This window comes from Sus scrofa, chromosome 9 (genome assembly GCF_000003025.6).
Source record: "Sus scrofa isolate TJ Tabasco breed Duroc chromosome 9, Sscrofa11.1, whole genome shotgun sequence".
In the NCBI taxonomy this organism is placed as follows: domain Eukaryota; kingdom Metazoa; phylum Chordata; class Mammalia; order Artiodactyla; family Suidae; genus Sus; species Sus scrofa.
The window spans coordinates 66,315,267-66,328,068 of NC_010451.4; the positions used below are offsets into that span (position 1 = coordinate 66,315,267).

The 12,802-nt window shown below is 47.8% G+C and overlaps 1 protein-coding gene and 1 long non-coding RNA gene across 3 annotated transcripts in view; one reads left to right on the forward strand and one right to left on the reverse strand.

Annotated features, from left to right (window-relative positions):
• Nucleotides 1-973, reverse strand: part of ELK4 (ELK4, ETS transcription factor) — a 23,202-nt gene extending 22,229 nt beyond the window's left edge. The window contains exon 1 of one of the 2 annotated variants that reach the window (XM_003357396.4): nucleotides 602-973. The gene's annotated coding sequence lies outside the window, so the exon portion shown is untranslated. Of the gene's footprint in view, nucleotides 1-313; nucleotides 417-601 lie in introns of those variants that run through there. The other variant, XM_005667536.3, reaches the window with a different exon arrangement.
• Nucleotides 75-10,504, forward strand: LOC106504941. The gene is made up of 4 exons (XR_001298900.2): nucleotides 75-181; nucleotides 6,294-6,473; nucleotides 8,269-8,517; nucleotides 9,594-10,504. It is a non-coding gene; the product is annotated as an uncharacterized LOC106504941 (long non-coding RNA).

Genomic DNA, 12,802 nt, shown 5'->3' on the forward strand with positions numbered 1-12,802 from the left:
CGGCAGCTGTATATTAATCGGAAAGTAAAGGGGGAGGAGGTTTGCTGGAGAGAAGCAGTTAAAGAAATGAAACTTGACACCGGATGAACAGCGAGCTTGGGGAGAGGAAGAGACGCGGATGACCGTGTGCCCCCGAGGAGATCAAAGTCCCGGGGAAGAGCCGCAACCTCACCGTGCCTGGGTAAGCACTGAATTACCGTACTTTCACTTTCCAACTTCCTGTCACTACAGAAAGTCAGAATCGCTCCCCTGTTGCCCTCCCCCCGCCCCAAGGAAAAAAAACAAAAAAACAAAAAAAGCAACCCACTGCCACCTTTTTAACCAGAGGACCTCGCGGGACCAAATAAGGGGCGAAGAGAACGGGGCGCTGCCGCGTCCACCTGCGCGCCTCTGGGCTGGGGCCACTGGAGCGGGCAGGGCGGGCTGGGGGCGGGTCCCCAGGGGAGCGCGCGCCTCAACCCCGCTCCCGCCCCCGCCCGCTCGCTTCCTGTTGTGTCGCGAGCCCCTCGCCCCCGCCCGCGCTCTCTGCGGTTGGAGGCAGCGGCCGCGAGACCCAGACGGGGGCTCGGGGTAAATGAGGCGCGCGAGGCTGGCCGCTCACCGAGGCCGCGCGCGTGGCTCCCTCCGAGTCTCCGCCTCGAACACGATGCTCTTCTCCGCCCGCCGCCTCCTCCTCACGCTGGGAACTCGAAGACGGCGCAGCAGCCGCTGCGACTCTCGCGGCAGAGCCGGAGAAGGCGGCGGCGGCCGAGCAGAGCCCGCCGGGTGTCCGCAGCCTCCCGCATCTCCTGTAGCCGCCGCCGCACCCGCCGCGGCGTCTCGCGCCCCGCCCTCCCCGCCCCCGCACGCGGCGGCGGCGTGGGTCGTCGAGGCCGCTACTCGCCGGGCGCGCGCTTGGGGCGTTCTCGCCGCTGCCGGGCTTGCCTGTAGCTCCGCGGCCGCCGCCACTCTCAAACCCCCCCGAGTAGCGTCTGGGCCCCTCCCGGACGCCGGAGCCGCCGCGCGTCACTTCCGGGGGCGGGAAGGGAGGGGCGGGCTGCAGAGGGGCGCTGCCAGCCGCCCCCGCCCCCTTTCCGGGTTTGGGGGGCCGGGGTGCGGGGATAGGCATTGCGAGGGCGCCGCCTGGGGTTCCCTGCTTTGCACTGTCCGCCGGTCTTCTAAACAGTTGCTAAGTATTTGCCGAGGCGCGCGACCCGAACTTTCGCTGGGAAAGCTCGTTCTGGCGTTGGAGTCAAGAGACATTCAGTCGTAGCTCCACTTCTCACTAACTTGGCAATCTTAAGCAACTTTCTTTAACTCCAAACGGTTTCATCATATGTAAAATGGAGAGAACCCAATCTCTTAGGGTTTAATGATTAAAAGAGATAAAGTACATAGGTGACTTCTCAGAGTGTCCAGCGCATAGGTTCTCATTAAGTACAATTCTTAAGAAACCAGGTCACACTTGATAAGAGAAACTCCTTGAAGAATTTATCAACAGAAGGTGGAGACAGCTAAACAAAACCTCCAAGAAATGGATTACATATCCCATTTAACAGGAAATCAAGGACAGACCAAAGTCTTAGACTCTGTTTTTCCTGGTCATGTACTAGCTGTGTGTCCTGCAGTGAATTGCTTAACCTCTCTGAACCTCAGTCCCCTTATGTAAAACGGAAATAACGTGCGGCATTGCTGAGAAAATGTGATTTTATTTTACCTGGCACATAGTGGACACCCAATAAATAGTGACGTCATTTATTTTGCCTCCTCCTCATTCCCACAATTGAATTCGTGGTGAAATTAGTTGACCTCACTGAGTGAAATGGGATCCTATCATCCCTTTGAAGGCTTTTGGAAAAGAGTCATCACTTCCTTTCATTTCCAACCTCCTCCACCATAATACAGAGTAATTGTGATACACAGTTATTCGTGGAAAAGCAACGGCCCTCTGAAGATGTTAACCCTTCTAAAATAATTTTACCCAAGGATCGTAAACTTATTTTCATTAAGATGTGTTTTAAAAGGAACACGAAATATCTGAAAAGCACTAGCAGTTTTGGCCCCTGCTACAAGTTTTTTCCTTGCAACAACTTCCATTTTAGAAACCAAAAGGAAATAATATGATTTGGGGGGGGGGGGAGCACGCCTTTGGCTTACAGAAGTTCCTGGGCCAGGGATCAAACCTGAGCCACAGCAGTGGCCGGAGCTGCAGCAGTGACAACACCAGATCCTTAACCCACTGAACCACCAGGGAACTCCAGAAATAAGAATTTTTAAGGTAGACTTTTTAAGATGCACCCAATAGAAACATTTGTTTATAGGAAGATTTTATTTTAAAGCCAGTTAAAGATTTTGGAACAGCTAAGCATTCAGAGCTTCTCTGCAGACTACCCTGCTGTGCCCAAACTAGCAGTAAACATCTGATTTAGCCTCAGGGTCTGTAGTTGTATCATAACCCTGTAGACTGGGCTGACAGTATTGTCAATTCTGAGGTGTTTTTGGAAAAGGGCCTACTTTGGGAGTTCCTAAATTAGTCATAGCAAGTCTGTGTGCTTTCAAATTGATTGGGTTTTCTGTTTTGTCTTGTTTGTTTTTTAAACACACTGTATGTTGACAGCAGAGAAACTAGAAGAAAAGTGGATTTCAGAGGAGTGCATTGAAATTAAAAAGTCCATTAATGTGCCTGGTTTTCCCACTCAGGATTCTGTAAATATAGAATCTCTCTCCATGGTTCCTCACACAACAGATGGTTCTGTTTTTGCAAACTCCATGGCATGTATGTTGGTCAACCAAAAAGACTGTGCTTTTTTGCTATCTTGTTTGGTCATTTTCCCAGCAAATAGATGAATTCCCATTCTTAGCCTTCGCTACCCAGGGCTATCTCACATAAAATTTGTACAGGGTTTTTTTTTTTTTTTTTTTTTTTTTTGGTCTTTTTGCCATTTCTTAGGCTGCTCCTGTGGCATATGGAGGTTCCCAGGCTAGGGGTTGAATCAGAGCTATAGCCGCCGGCCTATTCCAGAGCCACAGCAACTCGGGATCCAAGCTGCTTCTGCAACCTACACCACAGCTCACGGCAACGCCGGATCCTTTACCCACTGAGCAAGGCCAGGGACGGAACCCGCAACCTCGTGGTTCCTAGTCGGGTTCGTTAACCACTGAGCCACGACGGAAACTCCTAAAATTTGTAGATTTTATTGACTGTTTACACACATGTTTTCTGCCTGATCTGCCCTAGATTGTGTGTTTAACCTTTACAGTTGTCCCAGCCCAGCCACCCCAGTGCCCCTAATTTACTTACATTTCTTTTTTAAAAATGTTTTGCTATAGTTGATTTACAGTGTTCTGACATTTTCTGCTGTACAGCAAAGTGATCCAGCTATATATACATATATTCTTTTTCTCACATTATCCTCCATCACATTCCATCACAAGTGATTAGTTATATAGTTCCCTGTGTGGTTGCATTTCTTACCCCAATAAGAAGTTATGTTCATTTCCTCTTAAGGCAACTTCCCCTTCCCTCTCTTCTACTTCACTGCCTCATCTTTACCCCAAGTTAGTACAGTCATCTCTCTGTATCCAGGGGTTCCATGTTCACAGATTTAACTAATCGAGGATCAAAAATACTAGAAAAAAAATTCCAGAATTTTCCAAAGAGCCAAACTTGACTCTGCTGCATGCCAACTATTTACTAAGCATTTACATTGTATTAAGTATTATAAATAATCTAGACATGATTTAAAGTATACCAGTGGGGAGTTCCCATAGTGGCTCAGTGGAAACAAACCCGACTAGGAACCATAAGGTTGTGGGTTCACTCCCTGACCTCACTCAGTGGGTTAAGGATCCGGTGCTGCCGTGAGCTGTGGTGTAGGTCACAGATGTGGCTGGGATCTGGTGTTGCTGTGGCTGTGGTATAAGCCGGCAGCTATAGTTCTGATTCAACCCCTAGCCTGGGAACCTCCGTATGCCACAAGTACAGCCCTAAAAAGCAGTGAAAGAAAAGAAAAATAAAGTATACCAGAGCATATGTGTGTGTAAATATAACACCATTTTATACATGGGACTTGAGCATCCTCAGATTTTGGTATCCTGGTGCGGGGCAGGTGCTGGAAGCAACCCTCCACAGATACCAAGGGGTGACTGGATCCCTTTTTCCTAAAGACAGTTCATGGACTCTGATTCACGGAGCAAGCATGGAGCCATCCCATTGCCTGGTGTGTCTTTCAGGCAATGTCTTACAGCACATGAAATAGAGAGGAGATAACCTTTAAGTCAAAGGAAGCAGCATAACCCCAGGTGGGAACAGACGTGAGGCAAGTTGCACCACCACTGAGATGAAAGAAGAAAACCCAGGGAACTCTCAGTTCTAGCCTTTCAGTCTCTGAATACTCAAAGCTTGATCCTCCGGAGGAAATCCTCCTGCTGAAATCCTAGGGAAGTAATATCCTTATTTTTTGGGGGGCCTCACTTTGAACATTTTCAAAAATAAAGTCTGGAGTTCTCTTGTGATGCAGCAGGTTAAGGATTTGGCATTGTCGCTGCTGTGGTGAGGGTTTGATCCCTGGCCTAGAAACTTCCACATGCCGCAGGGGTGGCCAAAAAAAAAAGAATGAATGCGTATCGTTGGAGTTCCGCTGCGGCACAGGCACAGTGGGTTAAGGATCTGGTGTTATCTCTGCAAAGGCTTGGGTCCTTGCTGAGACGCGGGATAGATCCCCAGCCCAGCACAAAGGGTTAAGGATCAGGCATTTCGGAAGCTGTGGTGTAGGTCACAGCTGTCACTCAGATTTAGTCCCTGGCTCAGAAACGTCCATAAGCCGTGGGTGCAGCCAAAAAAAAGAAAAGAAAAGAAAAAAAAAGAGAAAGAAAGAAAGGAAAAGAAATAATGAATAAAAGAAAGCCATACCTCTCCCTTCTAGACTGTGGTATAGAAGAGTAAAAGAAAAAGATGGTGGATCAAACTCTGCTTCGAACTCTTGTTAAATGACCCCATAGGTACTGCCTTTGTCGGGATTGAAATCTTCGAGGAAAATTTATCTTTAAAAATAAAATGCATGTTAGCCATCTGTTGAGCTTGGGGGTGTTTGCTTAGCCTATCAAGGGCCTAAAATTCACCAAAGACCAGCAGCGAGATGATGGTTAGAAATGTCTTTTCACTAAGATGGTTTTTTTCCCCAATAATAAGACATCATCAGAGAATATTCAAGATCCAGAGAAAAATCCATGAAAAAGTCTTTGAACAAGGTGCTTGTGGCCTCTAGACTGTGGAAAGCTCCTGGCAACATCTCGCAGCCCCAGCTGTAATCTCCACCGACACACGGTTTGTCAGAGAGAACATGACGAGACATGAGTTATTGCAGTTACCTGCCTGAGGCATAGCAACTACCTAAGACATTTGATGGCCCGCCATAAACATACCTCAGGAATAATTTCATGTCATTTTCATTTTTGGAATCTACGCCCAGTCCACCTTTTTTTCTCCTCCACAAATATTTTTCACCAAAAATAGTTTTATTGGTCTTCGATAAATGTACTTTTTTCTCAGCTTATGAAAATTGATGTGGGGTGTCTTCTAGAGAAAGACGAGGAAACTTCATTCCTAACTGCCCTTTAGAAAAAGATATAACTTAATTGACAAAAGCTCATGAAATCCACCTTGTGTGGAACTGGACAAGATTCTGGGTGATTTAGGAGTTCCCTGATAGCCTAGCAGGTTAAGGCATCCCACATTGTCACTGCTGTGGCTTGGGTCACTGCTGGGGCATGGGTTCTATCCCTGGTTCTGGAATGTGGGAGCTGCCAAAAATACATATGTAGGAGTTACCGTGGAGGCTCAAGCAGAAACAAATCTAACTAGTATCCATGAGGACAGAGGTTCGATCCTTGGTCTCACTTAATGGGTTAAGGATCCGGCATTGCCATGAACTGTGGTGTGGGTTATAGATGCAGTTCAGATCCCATGTTGCTGTGGCTGTGGTGTGGATCATCAGCTGTAGCTCTGATTCGATCCCTAGCCTGGGAACCTCCATATGCTGAGGGTGCGGCTCTAAAAAAAAAAATATATATATATATATATATACACATATATATATATATATTTTTTCTGGGTAGTTTGTCCAACTCCTTGTAGGATGTATCTTGCTCTGAATTTTAAACTAGAAGTTTTGTTTTCTCTCTTGTATGTGTTATAACTGGTTGGAAAATGTTGCTCTTTCAATTAATTCAGGAGCCACCAATACTATTACTCAGCATAATACTATGCTGTTGACTGTAGAAGAAACTCAAAGAGGCTTTGTTCTTTTTTCTAGGAACTTTCAATCTTGGACCGGTCCCACTGACACCCTCGGAGACAGTCATTACTATCGGTGGCTTGCATTGTTTTTAGATTCTCTCACATTATCTCTTTTGATCCTGTAGACATAGACAAACAATTCAGCGAAGGATCCAGAGATGGTGGAAAAAGCAAAGTCAGGCTGACAAATGAAGGGGTAAGCGCTGCTGTAAACAGGGAGCCTTGTGGTGAGGAGGGCTTAGGAGAGGGAGTGAAATTACCACCTCCCACCGCATTAAGGAACATTTCCTGAAAGGGGTGGAGCCTGAAAGACTTGGTGCTAATTCAAAAATGGTGATGCCAGCTTTTTTCTTCCTTACTTTATTTATCCAGCTGCAAAACAAAATGGGTTTTGCTGTGCCGGAGACCTTAGCTTGTGCGTTGTATACCCAGTTCAGAAGTGTGACGCAGCCTCTGGCTTCCCCCTCTCAAGGGAAGGAAATTTGAATTCTGTCTGGACTCACCCTGTGAAGCAGGCAAAGTGCTGGGTCTGTAGGGCATTTATTCTCCCCTCTTTCTCGGCTCCTCCTCTTTTCTAAGAAAAGGCAGCTGCGATGCATGTAAACTGCTCAAAAGTCTAGGAATCAAATTCCAAGCGGAGAGCCCTTAAGTAGAAGGAGAACAGGGCTTCTGCTCATGATGGAAAAGAGTCCAAAGGCAAGGTTTCATGGAGCAGAATTCTGATTAGATTTTTTTTGAATTGTCCCCCCCCCCCAACAAACACTATATCTTTGCTTACTCCCCACCTCCCATCCCAGCCCTGAGTGAGGCCAGAGATTGAACCTGCATCCTCATGGATGCTAGTCAGATTCATTTTCGACTAGGATCCATGAGGATATGGGTTCAATCCCTGGCCTCGCTCAGTGGGTTAAGGATCGGGCGTTGCTGTGAGCTGTGGTGTAGGTCGCAGACGTGGCACAGATCCCATGTGGCTGTGGCTGTGGTGTAGGCCTACAGCTACAGCCCCAGTTGGACCCATAGCCTGGGAACCTCCATATGCCACAGGTTCAGCCCTAAAAAGCAAAAAAATACACTAAATAAGTAAATAAATACCTGTAGTGGCTCAGTGGTTGGCAAATCCGACTGGGAACCGTGAGGTTGCGGGTTCGCTCCCTGGCCTTGCTCAGTGGGTTAAGGATCTGGCTTTGCCTTGAGCTGTGGTGTAGGTTGCAGAAGCAGCTCGGATCCTGCCTTGCGGTGGCTCTGGTGTAGGCCGGCAGCTACAGCTCTGATTAGACTCCTAGCCTGGAAACCTCCATATGCCGCAGGAGTGGCCCTAGAAAAGGCAAAAAGACAATAAAATAAAATAAAATAACATAAAATAATTTTTTTCAACCCCACCTGTGGCCTGTGGAAGTTTCCAGGTGAGGGATCGAACCCTTGCCACAAGAGTGACCTGAGCTGCAGCAGTGACAATGCCAGATTCTTCACTACCAGCCACCAGGGAACTCCAAAACCTTCTACTAGGAATGCCTTCTCCCCTGCTCTGCCTCACCTGGCTGTCTTCTACTTTAGGTCTCTGCTCAGATGTCACTGGCTCTGGGAGTCCCTCTAAACCCCTAGACTGGGCCTGTGACCTCCAGGCTCCCATTGTGTCCAACATTGACCCTGTCAGTGACACTCACCTCACTGACCTGAAATTTCTTTCTTTTTTTTTTTTTTTGTCTTTTTGCTATTTCTTGGGCCGCTCCCACGGCATATGGAGGTTCCCAGGCTAGGGGTCAAATCAGAGCTGTAGCTGCCAGCCTATGCCAGAGCCACAGCAATGCAGGATCCGAGCTGCATCTGCGTCCTATACCACAGCTCACGGCAACGCCGGATCCTTAACCCACTAAGCAAGGGCAGGGAACAAACCCACAACCTCATGGCTCCTAGTCGAATTCGTTAACCGCTGCGCCATGATGGGAACTCCCCTGAAATTTCTTATTTGTCTCTTCAACCCTTTGTACCAGGTCCGCTTTGCAGCCCAGCTCCTCCCAGCATGGTCCCTACCCTGGGAGCTACTTAATACATGTTCACAGAATGACTCAGTCTTCCGGGCGAAGGGCACGAACATGCCTGATGCAGAGAGGTGTTCAAGCCACCCTTCAGCTATCAGCCTATCTCTTCCCTTCCTTTCCATATCAACCTTCAAAAAAGTAATGGTTTGGCGTTCTCGTCATGGCTCAGCAGCTACGAATCTGACTAGCATCCATGAGGAGGTAGGTTTGATCCCTGGCCTTGCTCAGTGGGTTAAGGATCTGGCATTGCTGTGGCATAGGCCAGCAGCTACAGCTCCCATTGGACCCCTAGCCTGGGAACTTTCATATGCGCGGCGGCAGCCCTGAAAAGCAGAAAAGGAAAAAAAAAAAAAAAAGTAATGGTTTATATTTGCCACCTACACTTTCTCACCTTCCACTCACTCTTCAAACCACTAGCTGTCTACTGGTCCCACCATTGACGCTTCCCCAGTGAAGGCTACAGCCATCCTAATTGCCAGACCTCACCTCCTCTTTCTAGGCATCATCCTGTTCTCCATTCTTCAGGTGAATTCAGGAGTTCCCACTAAGGTGCAATGGAAAGAGCAGCATCTCTGCAGCGCCAGGGTACAGGTTCGATCCCTGGCCTGGCACAGTGGGTTAAAGGATCCGGTGTTGCCACAGGTGCAACATAGGTCACAGCTGCAGCTCAGAGCTGATCCCTGGCCGAGGAACTCCATATGCCTTGGGGTGGCCAAAAAAAAAAAAAAAAAAAGACTAATTCAGGCATCACCTCCTTAGGTAAACACACCCCCGACCTCCAAAGCAGGCTTAGATGTCCCCTCCTGGTACCTTCCCCCAAACACAGTTCCCTCTTGGCTTCCATGATTATTCTTCCATCTCTCTGGCCGGTTTTTGTCTCTTTGGGGGCTTGTGTCCCGCCAGCTCTGAAGTATGGGCTCTGTCCTTACCCCAGAGTTCTGTCTTTGAGCTATTGCCCCTCAACACACTCCCCACAAGGGACCTCATTCTCTCCAAGGCTTGGTTCACCCCCCCAAATGCTAATGACCCGTAATCTTTATCTTGGACCCCTACTTCTGCCCTGAACCCTGGATCCCCTTCCAATTTCCTACAGGGTTTTTCTTCACCTGGATATTTTCATAGACCCCACCACCCTGGCCCCGTCTCAGAATATACAACTTGAATGGATTACCTGTACCTGCCACACCTCCCTAGATTCTCCTTCCCAATTTCAGTTGAAAGCATTACCCAGACATTTCAGTCGTCTCTAACAATTCCTTCTTCCTCACCCTCCACAGACAACCTGGTCGCCATGGTCTATTGTGCCTGATGTCTGGAATACCTCGCTTCTGCCCCCTCCTCATACCTTTCCCAGAGGCTCTCACCATCTCTTGCTAGGACTATTGCAGTAGCCTTCTAACTTCTCTCTCAGTGTCCAAGCATTCCAGCCCATCTTCTGCAAGCCCACAAGGAAAATCACTGAAACCCGCTCTTGATTATATCATTCATCCGCTTGAGAGTGTCCAGTGGTTGATTTCTCTGCTGCTTCCAGGAGAAAGTCCAAACTCTGGCCTGACAGGCCTGTGAAGAGCAAGGTTTAAAGACCAGATCATCCTTCAATGTGGCCTATTTTGATTACTGACCCTGTACAGCCTAGCCCTCTTTCAGCCTAATCTCCAGCCTTACACACTAGAGCCCCGCCCCCGGCCCCATCCCCGCCCCTGCAAACACATCAAGCACATCCAGGACTCCAACCTTTGTGTATGTAGCTCCTTCAACCTGGAATGTACCCTCCATCCCATAGAATTCCTTAAAGGCAAAGAGCGTCAATCATCTCTGTACATCCAGCATCTCCTAGCCTAGTACCTCGTACATAATAGGAACTCAGTCATTTATTTATTTATTTATTTATTTATTTTTGCCCATGACTGTGGCATAAAGAAGTTCCCAGGCTAGGGATTGAATCCAAGCCACAACAGTAACCCGAGCCACAGTAGTGACACCACCAAGTCCTTAACCACTAGACCACCAGGGAACTCCTGGACTTAGTAAACTCTGAATGAGGAGCTCTGACTTTAAAGAAGGCCCAGCTCAAGACACATGTACTCCAATGTTCACTGCAACACTATTTACAATAGCCAAGACATGGAAACAACCTAAATGTCAATCAACAGAGGAGTGGATCAAGAAGATGTAGTACATATACACCATGGAATATTACTCAGCCATTAAAAAGAACAAAATACCGGCATTCTTAGCAACATGGATGGACCTAGAAAGTATCATGCTAAGTGAAGTCAGCCATAAAATGAGACACCAACATCAAATGCTTTCACTGACATGTGAAATCTGAAAAAAGGACAGATTGAACTTCTTTGCAGAGCAGATGCTGACTCACAGACACTGAAAAACTTATGGTCTCCGGAGGAGACAGTTTGGGGGGGTGGGGGGATGTGCTTGGGCTGTGGGATGGAAATCCTGTGAAATCAGATTGTGATGATCATTATACAACTACAGCTGTGATAAATTCACTTGAGTAATAAAAAAAAAAAAAAAGAAGGCCCAGCTCTCAAATGCTGTTTCTCCTGATCTGTGCCCACTTTGACTCCAATTAGATGTGATTGTTCCCTCCAGCCTTCATCACTTAAATATATCATGAGTTCCTGCTAAGTACCAGGCACCGTGCTAACAGAGAGGGCCACAAGAAACTCCAGTCTAGGATAATAGATGGACAAACATTTAGAACACTGAGATAAGTGCTGTGACAGGGTCCTTCTGTCATATGCCTTTCCTGTAGAGAAACTAACATGAAAAGCCAAATCATGGCCATCATGCAAACTGGTGAGCACAGAGTCTGGGCAGAGGGAGTGGGCTGAATGAGTCAAATGTTCCATGATGTCTTAGTCCATTCAAGCTGCTATAACAAAATACCACAGACCGCACAGCTTATAAACAACAGAAATTGATTTCTCACAGTTCTGAAGGCTGGGAAGCCCAAGATCGAGGCAGCAGCCTGATCCCACTCTGGTGAGACCCTGATTCCCAGGTCGAAACCAACACCTTCTCTCTGTGTTCTCACAGAACCCATGCCACAGCCGTGACCTGAGCAGTGACAACACCAGATCCTTAACCCACTAGGCTACCAGGCAGTCCCAGAACAGCTCTTTAAAAAGCTGAAGAGGATTTCCCGTCGTGGCTCTGTGGTTAATGAACCTGACTAACATCCATGAGGACACGGGTTCCATCCCTGGCCTCGCTCAGTGAGTTAAGGATCCAGCATTGCCATGAGCTGTACTGTAGGTCACAGACACAGCTCGGATCCTGCATTGCTGTGGCTCTGGCTAGCCTGGCAGCTGTAGCTCTGATATGACCCCTAGCCTGGGAACCACCACATGCCGTGGATGCAGCCCTAAAAAGACAAAAAAAAAAACAAAAAACAAAACAAAACAAAAAAAGCTGAAGAATGTTCCAAAATCCCCTGGGGAGTCTCTTTCCCTTACTAACCAAACCCCCATTTCCTTCACACCTTCATCACGTGGTGGGATTTCAAGTTTCTCTACCATCTTGCCCACTGCCCTTGCTCTAAATAGGAAGGACAGTTATAATACTGGCCAGATCGGCCCAACACGGCTTTCTCTCTCAAGCTGCTGAACCAAAGAGGAAACTCTCTCAGAAGCTTCTTGCAAGCAAAAAGCAAAGTTACACAGGTCTGAAAATAGGCTCCAAACACCCTCCACCCACTCTACCCTTGACACGTTCCAATGTAGCCAGAAGGCAGACGCATGCACACAAAGTGTTATTTTTAAAAAGATGCAAGCATTACTGCTAGAAGCTGTATTTTCAGAAATTGCCTGCGAGCTCACTGAAATTAAGGATCGCGCCAGCTCCAGCCATGCCTTCCCCCAGATGTGCAAAGTCTCAGCTTCCCAGCACCACAGCAGTCTGGGCCAGCTCTCGAGGTCACAAGGAGGTGAGGTCTGTGGGCCGGCCCTGCCCCTCCTCTACCCCACCTCCCACTGTCCCAAATGGGATTTAACAAAGTATTATATAGTGCTTACTCTGCATCAGGCACTATTTTTTTTTTTTTTTTTTTTTTTTTTTTTTTTTGCTTTTTAGGGCCACACCCATAGCATATGGAGGTTCCCGGGCTAGAGGTCTAATTGGAGCTGTAGCCACTGGCTATGCCACAGCCACAGCAATGCCAGATCCGAGCTTCGACTTCCACCTACACCACAGCTCACGGCAGCGCTGGATCCTTAATGCCCTGAGCGAGGCCAGGGATGGAACCTGCAACCTCACGGTTCCTAGTCTGATGTGTTTCTGCTGCGCCACGATGGGAACTCCTCTCCTCCTTTCACATTCAAGAACCAAACGATGCCCATTGAGCAGGGCTCTCTCCTGTCCATCTCTGAAACTCATTTACCAAAGACCTCCAGGAGGCTAGGAACTAACTATACCTACCTTTTCACAGTGTACCCGTGTCTTCCCCCTAAAAAAGTGCTCTTCA